This window comes from Drosophila ficusphila, unplaced genomic scaffold, assembly GCF_018152265.1.
Source record: "Drosophila ficusphila isolate 14025-0441.05 unplaced genomic scaffold, ASM1815226v1 contig_787, whole genome shotgun sequence".
NCBI classification, from domain to species: domain Eukaryota; kingdom Metazoa; phylum Arthropoda; class Insecta; order Diptera; family Drosophilidae; genus Drosophila; species Drosophila ficusphila.
Genome location: NW_025064732.1, coordinates 129,897 through 143,435, shown reverse-complemented (window position 1 = coordinate 143,435; position 13,539 = coordinate 129,897). Strand labels below are relative to the sequence as shown.

General features: G+C 36.7%; 1 protein-coding gene across 4 annotated transcripts in view; it reads left to right on the top strand.

Annotated features, from left to right (window-relative positions):
• Window positions 1-13,539, top strand: part of LOC108086358 — a 91,648-nt gene that overhangs the window by 40,388 nt on the left and 37,721 nt on the right. The window lies entirely within an intron of this gene.

The window sequence follows — 13,539 nt, the reverse complement described above, 5'->3', positions numbered from 1 at the left end:
CTTGATTGGTGTAAGTTCAAGTAGAGAAATAAGATATAGTTAAATAAATTTCAAAATAATAGAGTTTCAACTGAATATTTTATAAACTACATATTAAACATTGCATTATTATTTTGTCATTGTTTTCTACATATTTAAATATTTTATTAAAATCGGAAAATGATTTATGTATATAGTTCTTAGAATAGCAAGTTGTTTCATTACAAAGAAAACCCTAAATCTTTTTCCAAAGTTTCTGAAACCATTCTTTGGATAACTTTTCGGCCAAAGAACAAGTTCCGCCAACATCTGTTGGCAAAGCCGGCCAGAAGTTGTTACCAACTTTCAACTGGGCAATTGCTCTTTGCCGGTTACCCGTTGCTGTTTATCACAACTATAAATCTAAAATGGCATTTCCGTTTTTCATTAAGTATTGGCTACAAGAACTCATTTTATGCATTTCGCCCCCGTTCTCTCTTGGCGCTCCAGTTATTGGCGCTTATTAAAAAAGTTGCTCCAACCAATGCATCATGAGCGAGGACTGCAAAAACGGATAAGAAGAGGGTAGTCCACTGGATATTATTTGTATATATTTCCTTGGGATTTATGACGCTCGAGAAAATACAAAAAACTTGAGAAAAACAGCACAAAGAACCATAAACGAAAAATATGTATGTTTTTAATATCCTATTTAGGAAGGAAAACTTCTAATTCCAGTTGTTCTCGGGAAATAGTATTTTTAAAGATTTATTATAAAAATTGTATGCTTCGTAGCGTTCTTTATAAAGTATCTAAGAAAGTAGCTTATAGTTTTTTAACCTAAGCAAAACCTAATCATTAAAAGGCCATGCAATTTTTATCTTGAAGTACAATATCCCAACCTAATTTCCAAATATAACTTTATAGACCTTTTTATCTGAGAGCTAGAGTAATGAGCTTATACAATAAAGCTACTTTTTCCAGACAGGAGAGTTTTGGATAATAAATCTTATTTTTATCTAAAGTACTCAAAGAAGTTAATTTTTTTCCCTTTTCATATCCTATTTTTTAATTTCTTTCAAACTCTTTGGTTTTTTTGAGTTCCCTTAAATATCTGTTTTAATATCTTATATCTTATTGAGTTTCTAAAAAGTTCTGTACTTGTTAAAAACAGCGCGTTTTGTTATATTGTGTTATGAATATTTGGCCAAATACCCCTTGAAAAAGAGAAGCCCCAGAGAGTAATACGCACACATGCCAATCCCCCGTAATCCCCACTTCCCCATTACTTCATTCCACACACTCACATACACTCACACACACATGCCAACTCCATTCCAGAAGTCCACGCTTACGTTCTTTTTTCCCGTTTCTGTTGGCTTGTGCATCGTGTTCCATGCCGACCGTTCCCTTGGCCGCGAGAACATTTCTGCGTTTTCTGTGGGCAAAACACAAAAACTGCGACGCAATTCTGACGCTGAACTGTGGAGTGGAGGACATTGACATTTTGCATTTTCGTTTAGCGTTTTTCGTTCGTTTCTCGGAGAGAACAAGAGCGCCAACCGGTGAGAGAGTGGAACAGATGGGAATGGCCAGAACACGTTGCCTTCTGCCAGTTTTTATTTTCCTTATTTTTTTTTTTGTTTCGTACTTTTCTGCCGTAGAACAACTCATTAAAGTTGTGATAATGCGCGGGTTTCATGTTCTCACTTTTGAGAAATCTCGACATTTTTATGGAGCATTTTGTGGTGTGCGTGTGCTGGAGTGGGAAAGTCATTAAAACTAATCCGCGGGTTTTACTAATAACTCCCCCGATCTTTTATGCCAATTTAAAGATACATTTTTCTGTGCAGATCTTGAGATCTCTGAGAACTCCAGATGTTCGGATACCAACTGAACGCTGCTGTAGTCCAAGAAAAAATATATAATATATTCTATCCAAAATAAGAATTATTAAATAATTTAAAAAAAAATTGGCAACCTTTTTTTTAATTTAAAAAGCTTTAAAAAAATGTATAAATGTTAAAATTGAGCGCCAACAGAACTTTTTGGATTTTATCATATTTTTAAAATACAGCTGCATCTTATTAATTTCGCTTCGCCCACAACAAATTCATTTTAATTGATTGGCATTCGTGCTTCGTCTTTATGGTAAACAAAATAAACAACAATCCCCTAATGTGGATGTGTGAATAAATAATGCCCAGCGAATTTGGTTTCCCTTCCCGATTTTTCGCATATGAAAAATTTCAGCAAACTATTTTCACTCAATTGCTGAAAGCTTTTTTTATTCTCTTCTACACTCGGCACTTTTGTGTGTTAATTAAAAATGTGGATCTCGACTGTTCATAAATCTTGGGGCCTTTCATTAAAAAGTCTTTTACTTGATTTGATTGGCCCATTGAGAGATTTATGAATGGCAACGAAATTGTGTTTGTACAACATTTAATTAGTTCCCATCTCGATTCAGTTCATAATGATGCGGTAACCTTATTTTGAGTGTACTCAAATTCCCATGGTGGCGATGATTACGTCTTTTTTTATTCGTATTCCGTATTTGATAAGCTCATCAAACGGAGGCCACAAATCGAGCTGATATGGCTAATAGTTATGGTTACAAGTCCGTATCGCTAGAGCGAATCGCAAAAGATTGCGGTTAAGAAAACCAAGTATTCCAAGTATTATGTAGCTTCTTAAATATAACTTACAACTAGGGCATATTTTAGGTAAATTTCCTATTTTGAAACCTTCTAAATGACCTTCAGTTTCAGTAAGAAACGCAACATTTCCTCAATTTCTGTATTAGCATAGGGGAAACAGCTATAATTTGCACTATTCACTATTTTCCTTCGTACAAATTGTTGTTGGTTTTGGTGCTTAAGGAAATTTCCATTTCGTGAGAAAATTATTTTGTAGGACGCTTCCTTGAAGTCGTTATTGTAACCCACCCAAATAAAAAATATGGAAATATTTCCAACAAAGTGTTATGACTTAATATAGCAAAAAAGTGATAAAAATAAATTATTATAGTGGAAGGGATACAGGAGAGGACAACGGAGGAACCCAAATAGGGATTGTATCTTTTGATTAAGGACTCAACCACACCCATAGTTAAATCATTAAAACGTGGAAATAATCTCACTTGTACTCTAATATACTGAAATAGTTAGTAGTAAAAACATAAATAATTAAATAAAATTAGGGATTGAGAGAGATGAAAAAAAGGGAGACACGGGGCATTTCACATGGGATTTTAAGACCCTATCCCAACCGGCGTTTTTTTTTTTATGTTTTTTGCTTTTTCTGCTTTTGCTTTAGCTATTGTTGTTGTTTTCTTTTGGCGTCATCATGAATGAGGCGAGATGACAATGAAACACACTGTGAAAGCTGCACGGCTACATGGCGACAAAGCGACAAGCAGCTGTTTGGATTCCCAAAGAAAAGCTTTCACCGAGCAAAGTAAACTGCTGTCATTGCAAACACAAAATGACGCAAGCGACAGAGCCGCAAAGGCAGAACAGAAAGAGAGGCAGTGGCGAGCGAAAGAGAGACAGCGAGCGAGCGAGTTGCTAATTGGAGCAAAACAAACACAAACAAAATGGCAATGGGGAATGTTCCAATGTTCCTTTTCCACTCCGTTCCTGCTTTGTTGACGTAGTTTGCTTGTGGAGCTTCTCTTTTCTTCTGCATTGTTGTTGTTGTTAGGTAGGTCGTTGCTGGGAAAGATGAAGGAGCGAGGGAGAAGGGGAGACTGTCCTTTCGTTTTATTTGCTTTTTATGTTGGTCCTTACACAACTGTAACTGTAATGCGCCAGGATTTTATGCTACTCCTTTGGTGTTTACATGGCCCCACTCTTTGTTCTTCTTTTCCTTTCTGCATAGTTTCGATGTCAGCTGCACTCTCTTTTGCTCTCTTTTCGTTCTTATCATTGCATTGATCTCGCTACAATTTGAAAATAATTTGTTTGTCTGCGACTTTAGCCGCTCTCTCTTTTTTCTCTTTTTTTCATCTTGTTTTGATGCCTATTACGTCACGTGGGTGCTGCGTGTGTGTGAAAGCCTACCGTGTGTGTGACTGCTTGGCATTGTTGTGATTGCCGTTTCATATTTTTGAGATGCGTTTTCTCCAATGCAATTTCGTAGGATTTTGTGGATTCTGTTTATATTAAATATTATATGTACCTACTTAAAGCGGAATTTAATCGGTAGTTTCAATTGATTTTATCTAACAGAAACGCTTAAAAGATTTCACACTCAATATTAAAAATAGTTTAAATAACAATTTTCATACATCCTTGGTTTTAATTAAATACCAAATTAAAATCCCCTACAAGGGTACAAATCGCATTAAAGTCACCTTCATTTTTTTTTTCATGCAACCAAAACTATAAAAATAAAAGCCAACAACGAAGCCTACCAAAGTGGAAGAAGAAGCAGTTGCGAGGCCCCCAAACTTGGGCAAAGCTTTGAAGTTTAACTTTATCGACAGGAAACTTCATTATAAACGACATTGGCACACACACACACAAAGACACGACTAACGGCAATTGCAGTGGGGCAAAGCAACAACAAAAACGACAATAACAACAACAAAAACAACGTCGACAACATGGGCAACTTCAACTTGACTTGGGGCTGGTTGTGTGGTAATAGGCCGTCTGCATTGTTGCCAGGGGCAGATCGGCACCTACCTAAAAAACAAGCCCAGAAAGAGACGGATAGCACTGGGGCGAAAGAGACAGAAGTACGAACACGGTGCAAAAAATTATTTTTATGTTACCATATCAAATTTAATTGGAGTTATTAGAAGCCATTTTGGAAACTCTTTGAAAATTATTTTAAAACTGTTTTAAAGATTTAATTAATTCTTAGTTAAAATTGCTGTTATATGATTTAATAGTAATGTCCATTAACCGATTAAACAATTTTAGTACTGACCATTTTAAATCAATAAAGTAACGTATTGGTCAAATTTTGTAAAATTTAAAGTTCAACTAACCGTTAATAAAAATCCATTTAAAAAGGTAATTGAAGGTTTCGATATCAGTTATTAAAGTCTATTGTCTGTATTTTAAACAGGATAAATTACAAGACTCCGTAAAGTTTGACTTATGGGTTAAGTCATTTAATAACTTAGAGTAAAATAGTAATAAAAAATATTTATGACTAATTTTCTTTTTCATTTTTCATATTATGGACTTAGTAATGTTGTTATAAAAGTAAAAAATGACTGGTTTAACGTTTTTGTTTGTTGTGTAGCATAGAGAAAATAACTGTGTGAAGCAAATTATGGTCTAGGGGCGTGAAGTTGCAGATACACCAACAACGAATGTGGGCGAAAGGGGGTGGCAGAGGGGGCGGTGGAGGTGGATGGATGTCTAACATTGCAACGTGACCATCGCGCATTGCCTTTGCACTTGTAACATGTTGTTGGAGTCGCGTTTTTTTCGTTAGCCCGTTTTTTAGTAGTTTCTGTTGTTGGCTTTGTTGTAGCTGTAAACTTGTTCGCGTTGCATGCCAATGAGGCGCATTCGAAGCCAGAGCGAGACAGTCGGATTTGGTAACACAGAAACTGGATTAGAGGCCTGCCCCGCAACCCATCAGCCAATATGGAGAAAATAGTCACAAAAAAATAGAAAACTTAGCTATGCAACCGAAGTAGACAGAAACTAACGAAAACAGTGGATCTCGTTTATGAATCAATAATAATCAATAATCAATTAGGGCATACATATTTATAAAGAAAATTGACTACAAGCTGCCAACGCAAAATAGCAGTTTGATTTTGGTTCAAAACTACTTGAGAATTATAAGCACTGTATTGAATGAACTGTATTGAACAACGTTTATTTTATTTATATATCTTTATCTATATTATTTAATGAAGTTAATTTATTAAACAAATCCCAAACATTTCTGCATTAAAGACAACATTTAAATTTTATAAGATATTTTTTTAAATATTTAAGAAATGTATTTACAAATACCAAATTGCCGTTTTGTATTATTAATGCTTTAAAATCTTTTTTAAGTGTGAAAGTGCAAACATTTTAATAGAAAAAAGAAACTCTATCTCAGCTTTTTTTTTATGAATATGTAAATATGGATTTACCAATGTGGTTATGTAACTTCTAATACAATCAACCACTGTGCGCACGTCATCCGCTCGCAATGTCTTCTTGTTGTTGTTGTTGTTGTTTTTGTTGTTCGGCATTCAGTATTTTGGGTGTTGCATGCCTGGTGGCATCGTCTACATCACTCCATCTGGATTTGGGGCCTTGTTGCCATTGTAAAATAGGCAAAAGTAGTGAAAACTCGTTTTTGTGCACCGCCTTTTGTTGTTGTTTTTGTTTTTCCAGCGCTTTTCGACTGCTTTTGCGTCTTCTTCTTCTTGTCCGACGGCTTTTGAAGTTTAACTACTTTTGGAGGCAAGCAAAAAAAAAAAGAAAAACACGAAAAAAATCCAGAAAAAAATGCAAAACTTTTTATGGCCATCCCGGTTGTTGTTGTAGTTGTTGTTTCAAGTTGTTGTTGAAGCTGTTGTTGCCTGTTTCGTATCCTTTTAGCCAATGACGCACCCACTTCGTTTCCCCGCTTTTCCTTTGTATTTCCCGCCTATTTTCTATGCGGAGTGTCTGGCTTTTCAGGTAGGCGGCAGGTTGGAAAAAGGGGGAGTGGCAGGGGCAGGGAGAGTGGGGTTGGTAGGTCGGTGGTTTTGGCCGTTTGAAGTCAATGTAAAGTCGCAGAGTAGGTCAGGAATGCAAACGGCAGTTTGTTGTTGTTGTTGTTGTTTGTTGTTGTTGTTGTTCGCTGCTGCTGCTGATGTGTTGCCAGTTGTAACTGGTTGTTGTTGCTGCCTTGTTGAACAAGGCTAAAAACAACGAGACGCGCCTACTTTGCGACTGCACTTGCCTCTAAAAAAAAAAAAAAAAAAGAGAGAAAAAAAGAGGAAAAAACAAGAAAATGTACGAAGTGTGTGTGCCTGTGTGTTTCTGTTTGTATTTCTGTTTGTTGTTAGGCATTCATTTTCCCCGCTTCTTTCTCACTCTTCTCATATTTATATTTACCGTTAGAAGCCGCTAAAGTTTCTCGTTTGACTTTGCAAAAGATGGCTCTTTAGTTGTTGTTGCCTTTTTATTCGCTAGTTAGGGCCACCTTATCGACCAGGTTCTCTTCCATTTGACAGACTGTACAGTGTACACACAGGTAGTTGTACACACACACATACATACATAGTTTTTCAGTTGCTGTTGCTGTCATGTCATAAAATTAAATTAACAGCGCTGCCTTTTGTTATTTTTAGACAAATGTTTTTATCGTCGCTGGCACTTTGCATGGTTATGGAAATGTTTGTTGCAACAACTTTTGGCTGATGAGAATGGCAGTGACAGTTTGACATTTTCCCCAAAATGGGAGGAATTTGTGTTCGGGGGCTACTGTTTTTTTTTTTTTAGAAGTTTAGCGGACTTAGGCATTTTTCGTTATGTAACGAGTAATGGTAACTTATTACCAAAGAAACAATAAAAGTAACTTCTTAAACAAATTTCTAAAATTCTTACTAAAATCAATATCTCAATTTAATATACATATGTATGTTAATTTGCTATACTATTCATATTTTTATATTTAAACATAATAAATTTACATTAAAACGAACTAACATTCAATTCTTATTTATTAAGTAAAAGTAATTAAAATAAAATTCTAGAAATGATTACCAAGTATTTAAATTTAAATTTCTACAAACAAATGTAGTTTTTTTTAGTATCTCATGTGATCGAATTAACCTTATTCGAACCACCATTAAACCTCTGAAATCCAAGTTAATCCAACTCATTTAGATTTTTCCGACTCGATTGGGAATTGTCTCCCAAGGCGAATCAAACCGAACTGTGACAACTCCTCAGCACAACTTGGCAGGTCATTAGTGAACGAGTTTGTTTTTGCGCCCAGCTATCTAGCAGATACATTTGTATATATGTAGTATCTATCCAGCGGATACACATGTGCATAGATTTCTAACAGTAAGCCACAGTCATGCAACATCCCATTCATTCCGCTGGAGTCATTAACTTGTTCTTTGGCGACAAAACAGCATAAAACATAACTGCAAAGCACACACAGCACAGCAGATTGTAACTTTGTATCTTGTGGATTCTAGCTGTATCTTCTGGGGCCGCTAATTCTGTTGCTTGTAATTACACAAAACTAATTAATGTTATGCGGAATGTGTGCCATGTTCACGGTGTACGACTAAGTTATTAACAACCTCTGAGAATAGCGGAGCGAGAAACTCACTTCTCGTTTCCCTTTCTCTTTGAATATCAACCCAAAAGTTATTAATTTTCCAAGAAACTTTGAAGAACAGAGAAGTTGAAGCCGCAAGATGGAAAACTAAAGGAATAACTAGAGTAAAAAAATTGAATAAATATTCTTACCACAAAGGCAAAAGCAAACTAATTTTAAAATTATTTAGAGCTATTGAATTTCTTTTATTTAATTATATACACAACCCAATTTCATTTAATTTAATTTATGCTTGAAACTTGTAACCTTATTTCATATTTTCCAACTCGCAGCACAAAAAAAAAATGCTAGACCCAGAAATTTTCATTTGTTGAATAAATCATTAGGAATGTCTCAAGTACAGTTGCGCTCTGGCTCCCAATTTTTCATTCAGCTGTTGCTCCCAAAATTTAATCATCCACTCGTTAATCCCCGAGTTACAGCCGTTGTAATATTGCATTATCAAATAAACTAAACGATTGAAGTACGTGTGTTATTTTCTAAAAAATAGAATCCCTTTTGAGCCTTCCTAGTTGCCAGACGTGGCCAACAAAAAAATTAACATAAAAAGGATCAAATACGGGCGTTGGCGGGCGGCAAAAAAAAATAAGGAGGAAAATCACTTTGTTGCGAGCACTGTGTAAATTTTCCTTTCTGCCATTTTCTCTTGACGTTTTCCTCTTGTTATGCTTTTCGGCAGACTTTCACAACGCGTCTCAAGTTCAAGGTTATTCGAGGCCGCTCTCTTTTGGCCATTTTCTCTCGCACATTTCTGCTTTCCCGAGTTTTTTGGGCGTGAATTTCTGCGAGGATGTCATGTGCTTTTGGACCAGGCTTTTTTTTTTTGTAGTTTTGGGGCTGCTGCTGTGCTGGTTTTGCTTTTGCTCTGCTTTTTCGGGGTGTTGTCGTCGCCCAAAAAGCAGCCAACATTCAACCGACAACTCAACTCAACGCGCTCAATTCGAGGTTGTTTACCCAAAACGTAGAATTCGTTGAACTTGAATTTTTATCGCTCGCAAAAGGTTCTGGCTGCCCCTCCCACTAAATGGGCGGTGGCAGCTGCTGCTCGACAGTTTCCAAAATAAGAAAATATATAAGCAAACAAATGTTTACAGCCCTTTTTTGCCGCCGGCCAAAATGTTTGCTTAAAGCCTCCGGAACGCCCAAGTTTTCCACGAAACAATCAATTATGTGGGCGTTCGCCAAGGATTCGGGTGACCTTTAGTTTATTGGTCAATGGAAATATAAGATCTTGGGTTAATATCGGAGTGAAATCAAATGGTTAATTGAGTGGAATTGGCAATTTATTGGTTTTGTTGCTGAAACGTAATTTTGAATCAAACAAATTAATTCAACCTTATACACTAAATCCCAATTTTTGAGCAAAAAATCTAAAATGTTTTATGCCAATATTAAGATTTTTGAATTTAAAAATTATTTACTTACGTTTATATAATCTATACATGAGATTAAATAATTACTTTTCTTGTAAATTTATTTAAAGTTTGAGTTTTAAACCTAAATTTTGATTGTAATGTATTCATAAAACTTTTAATTTTATTACAAGCCCAGTTTCACCCAAAGTATAAGCCATCTTTGATCATTTAAAAGTCGTTAGAACCCTTTTGTTTGCCAGCAAAAATGTCCACAGTCAATTAACTCGGCCGCAAAGTCCTTTCGGCCACGACGCCTCAAAGTCGACCACAAATTTTCATTTAATTTGACGGCCAGCTGCAAGCTCGTCCCCCAAAGTGAACAAAAAAGTATTCTGGGTAAAATGCAAGATGTCAAATTAATGTTTGACAAGCCAGGCGCCGCAAGTCGCCCAACAAAATCTACCCGAAAATTTGCAATTTTCAAGCCCGTCCAGCGAAAAGAACAGTTAAAAATATGGTGTGAACATCAGGCGAAAACAGTGCGAATGGCGATAACAACAACGAGAACCAAATAAAAAAAAAACACAAATGTGTTACGCAGCATTACAAAAACAAAGCCGAAGCAAAATCGAAGCGCTTTTGGGACGCAGTTGAATGTCCGCAGGTCCTGAGTTCATTCACCGTTGAAACCAAAATCAAGATACAAAACGGCAACTGCGACGCCGGCAGCGCAGTCGTAAGACACAGCGCAAAGGCAAAAGAAGTGAAATACAAAAAAAATATATACTAAAAAGAACACACTGGGAAAAACTGATAATTACAAGTTTTTCATAAAGGAAAGAAAAGGATTTCAAAGACAGCGGAGAAGATGCTCTTGAATCTAGATAAATGTCCTTGATTTTAAAACTTGTACAGAAAAATACAAACACTAGAAAAACTTGTTTATTCGAACAAAAATGTATTGTTTTTATATATTAAATAAACAATACACACCCTCTACTTCCTCATAACATTTTAAGCCCTAAATTTATAAAATAAGATATTTTCTTATTCTGGTAATTAAACAGTAAATGAATCAACCAAAATTTCTTTATTTTCTCGTACATGTTAGGAAACCATTGTTTCCAATTTTTTTTTTTTTTTTTTTTTTTTTTATTTATTTAGTGCAGAATCTGTACAGCAAATTAAAGTACTTAACAACACAGGTGTCACCAATGAGAAAAGTAAACCAAACCTCAGCATTAAGAAGAGGATTATATATAGTATTTTCTTATTGATTCCTTATCGTCTTGGCAAAGCCTTGCCTTTTGAGACGCCTCAAAGGTCTCGCTGGGAGTAGATTCCTAGCCAGTAAGCTGCGGTGTCTTCCTAATCTATCTCGGTATCGGCTTGTGTGTCTCCCAATCTGTTCTTCCACAGTGTGTAGATTTAGGTCTCTGTGAAGTGTCGTGCCACGCACATACCAGGGACAGTCAGTAATGGTACGTAGAAACCGATTCTGCAACACTTGTAACCTTTTGTAGTTCGATTTGGCTGCGATCCCCCAAATTTGAATACCATAAAGCCAGATTGGCAGGATACAGAATGCATATACTGCCCTCTTGCATCTCAGCGGCAAAGTGCTCCTTCTGTGTGTAAGCCAGCGCAGTTGCTGAATCCTTTGGTTTCATTTTTTGACTGTTGCTTTCAGATGTGGTCCGAACGTAAGGCGCTTATCCAGTGTGATACCAAGATATTTTGCTTGCGACGGCTGTTCCAAACTGACTCCCTCTAGCTGGATTTCAGGGGTGTTAGATACAAGTCTCTTCAGTGTAAAGCAGGGGTTCGTAGTTTTTTGCGGATTGATTCTCATATTCCAACGTTTACACCAAGCAGCAAGATCCTTAAGGTATTCTTGTATTCCATTTGCTGCTTCCCTCCGACATCTGGAATTGTAATACTTAAAAAGAGAAAATAATAAAAGATTAAAAAATGTTCGATCCATTTATGCAGAACCGTTTATTATTTCAAAAATTCCTAATAAAAACTATAATTCGGTTAAATTTACAGTTTCAAAACTTAAATACTTCAGTAACAACAATTATTTATAGTAAGAAAAATCACACAAAGTCAAAATATTCCAAAATGCTTTCCCCTTTCGTTTGTGCAATTTGAGACTTTTGTGGTATGCTTATGTAATAATGATAGCAATACAAAGAAGCAAAAACTTCTTGTAAAAGAAAACCACTTAGTAATAATTTAACCCAAATTATCGCCCTGCTCAAGGAAGTTCTGAAAACTTCAGGGAAGGAACCACAGCCAAAACTTTCAATCGTGAATTGCCAGAATCCGCGGCATACTCTCAGGCGTTTCATTAGGGACCGCATAGCTAAGATGCCTTGACCTGCCAGAGCTGCGTACTTCAGCCTTTCTGGCCAAAAGCGACAAGGAAATTTAATCAAATTTGCATAAATTCCGCTCGAACAGAAAACGCTCAAAAATGCTCCGAATGCTAAGGAATGCGACAAAGGCAAAGCGCCAGCAGAACACACATACGAACATAAAGTTTTATTGTCATGTGGGGGTCCTCATTGAATTTGGCTCTGCCTTGGCCAAAGCATACTTTAAAGGATAATATATGCAGCTCGGCTCTGTCCTTTTTGTGCCCCCTGTGTTTTCTTTTATGGCAATGGCCTCTCAATTGGCAATCAATTTGCCTTAGTCTCTGCGGGCCAACTTTTTCTTTCAAGTGTCAGCGACAGCCATGATAATAAAAGCGAAAAAAGGCTTAAAATCAATTTTCGTTAAACCCTTCGGAAGGCTCACAGACAAAGGCAGACATAAAAATGAAAATGATTACCAATGGCCCGAGCTCTGGAAATTTTTTTAATTAAAAACCGTTAAAAGCGGCGCCAACGACTGTCTGCAAAATGAGTGTATAGCCGGCAGTCCCCAGAAAAGCAAAAAAAAAAAAAAAAACAAGGAAAATACATAAAACAAGGCTGAGTTCAAAATGGCTGCTGCCAAAAGCAGAAACACACGCGCCGAAAGGCTGGGGAAAATCGGAAAGCGGAAAGGATGCCACTTTCGGCATCAAGGTGCACCGCCTCCTTTTCGGGCCTTTCCAACATGTTTGCTACAATTTGGCTAACTAGCACAAAGGCTTAAACACACACACTCTACGTCCTGGCTGTGTTTGTCCTCCTTGTTTGCCTTCTCGTCAAATGTCAGAGAACAAAAGCCAGACAGTGCGACGTCGTTGTCCTGGCAGTTCGACGAGGTGTTCTTGCCATAATTTGCAACTCAATTTTGCTCTGATTTTTCGGAGCTCTTTCCAGTTGGACGCTCTGAAGTTTGTTTGGCCCAAATGTTTCACTAAGTAAACTTAAATGTAATATAAACTTTTTAAGTACTACTCAGCATGCTGCAAATTACAGTCGCTAGATAACTTTTTAGCGGTATCAACTTGCTTCCCTTTGATTGAAATTTAAGTCCCAAAGTTCTACAAGTTGTTCAGGAAAGCTTTAAACATAAATTAAAATCCTTAAATATTTGATTCCTAAGAGAAACATCTGAATAGCTATTTTAACCGTATTTACACATAATGGAAACCAGAACACATTTTCTAGTTAAACCAAATTCCGTAGTCAATCGTTCACCCATAGAGGTCCTTGTCGTCCTTGGCAGCTTTCTGCTCTGGTTAATTTGCAGGCACTTTGCTGTAATTTCATTGGCATATCCTGTTCCTGGTACTGATGTTTCTCTTGCCAAGGCTTCTGCCATTGGCAAATCTAGTTTGCTCCGGTGGTTGCCTCCTTTTTGGAGGCATCAACGCGTGAAATTTGTAGCAATGGCTGCCAAACGATGAAGTCCTTGAAAAACGCGAAACTATTCGGAAGCGGCAACAAATTGAATGGGAACGATTGTTGCCACTTTTTCA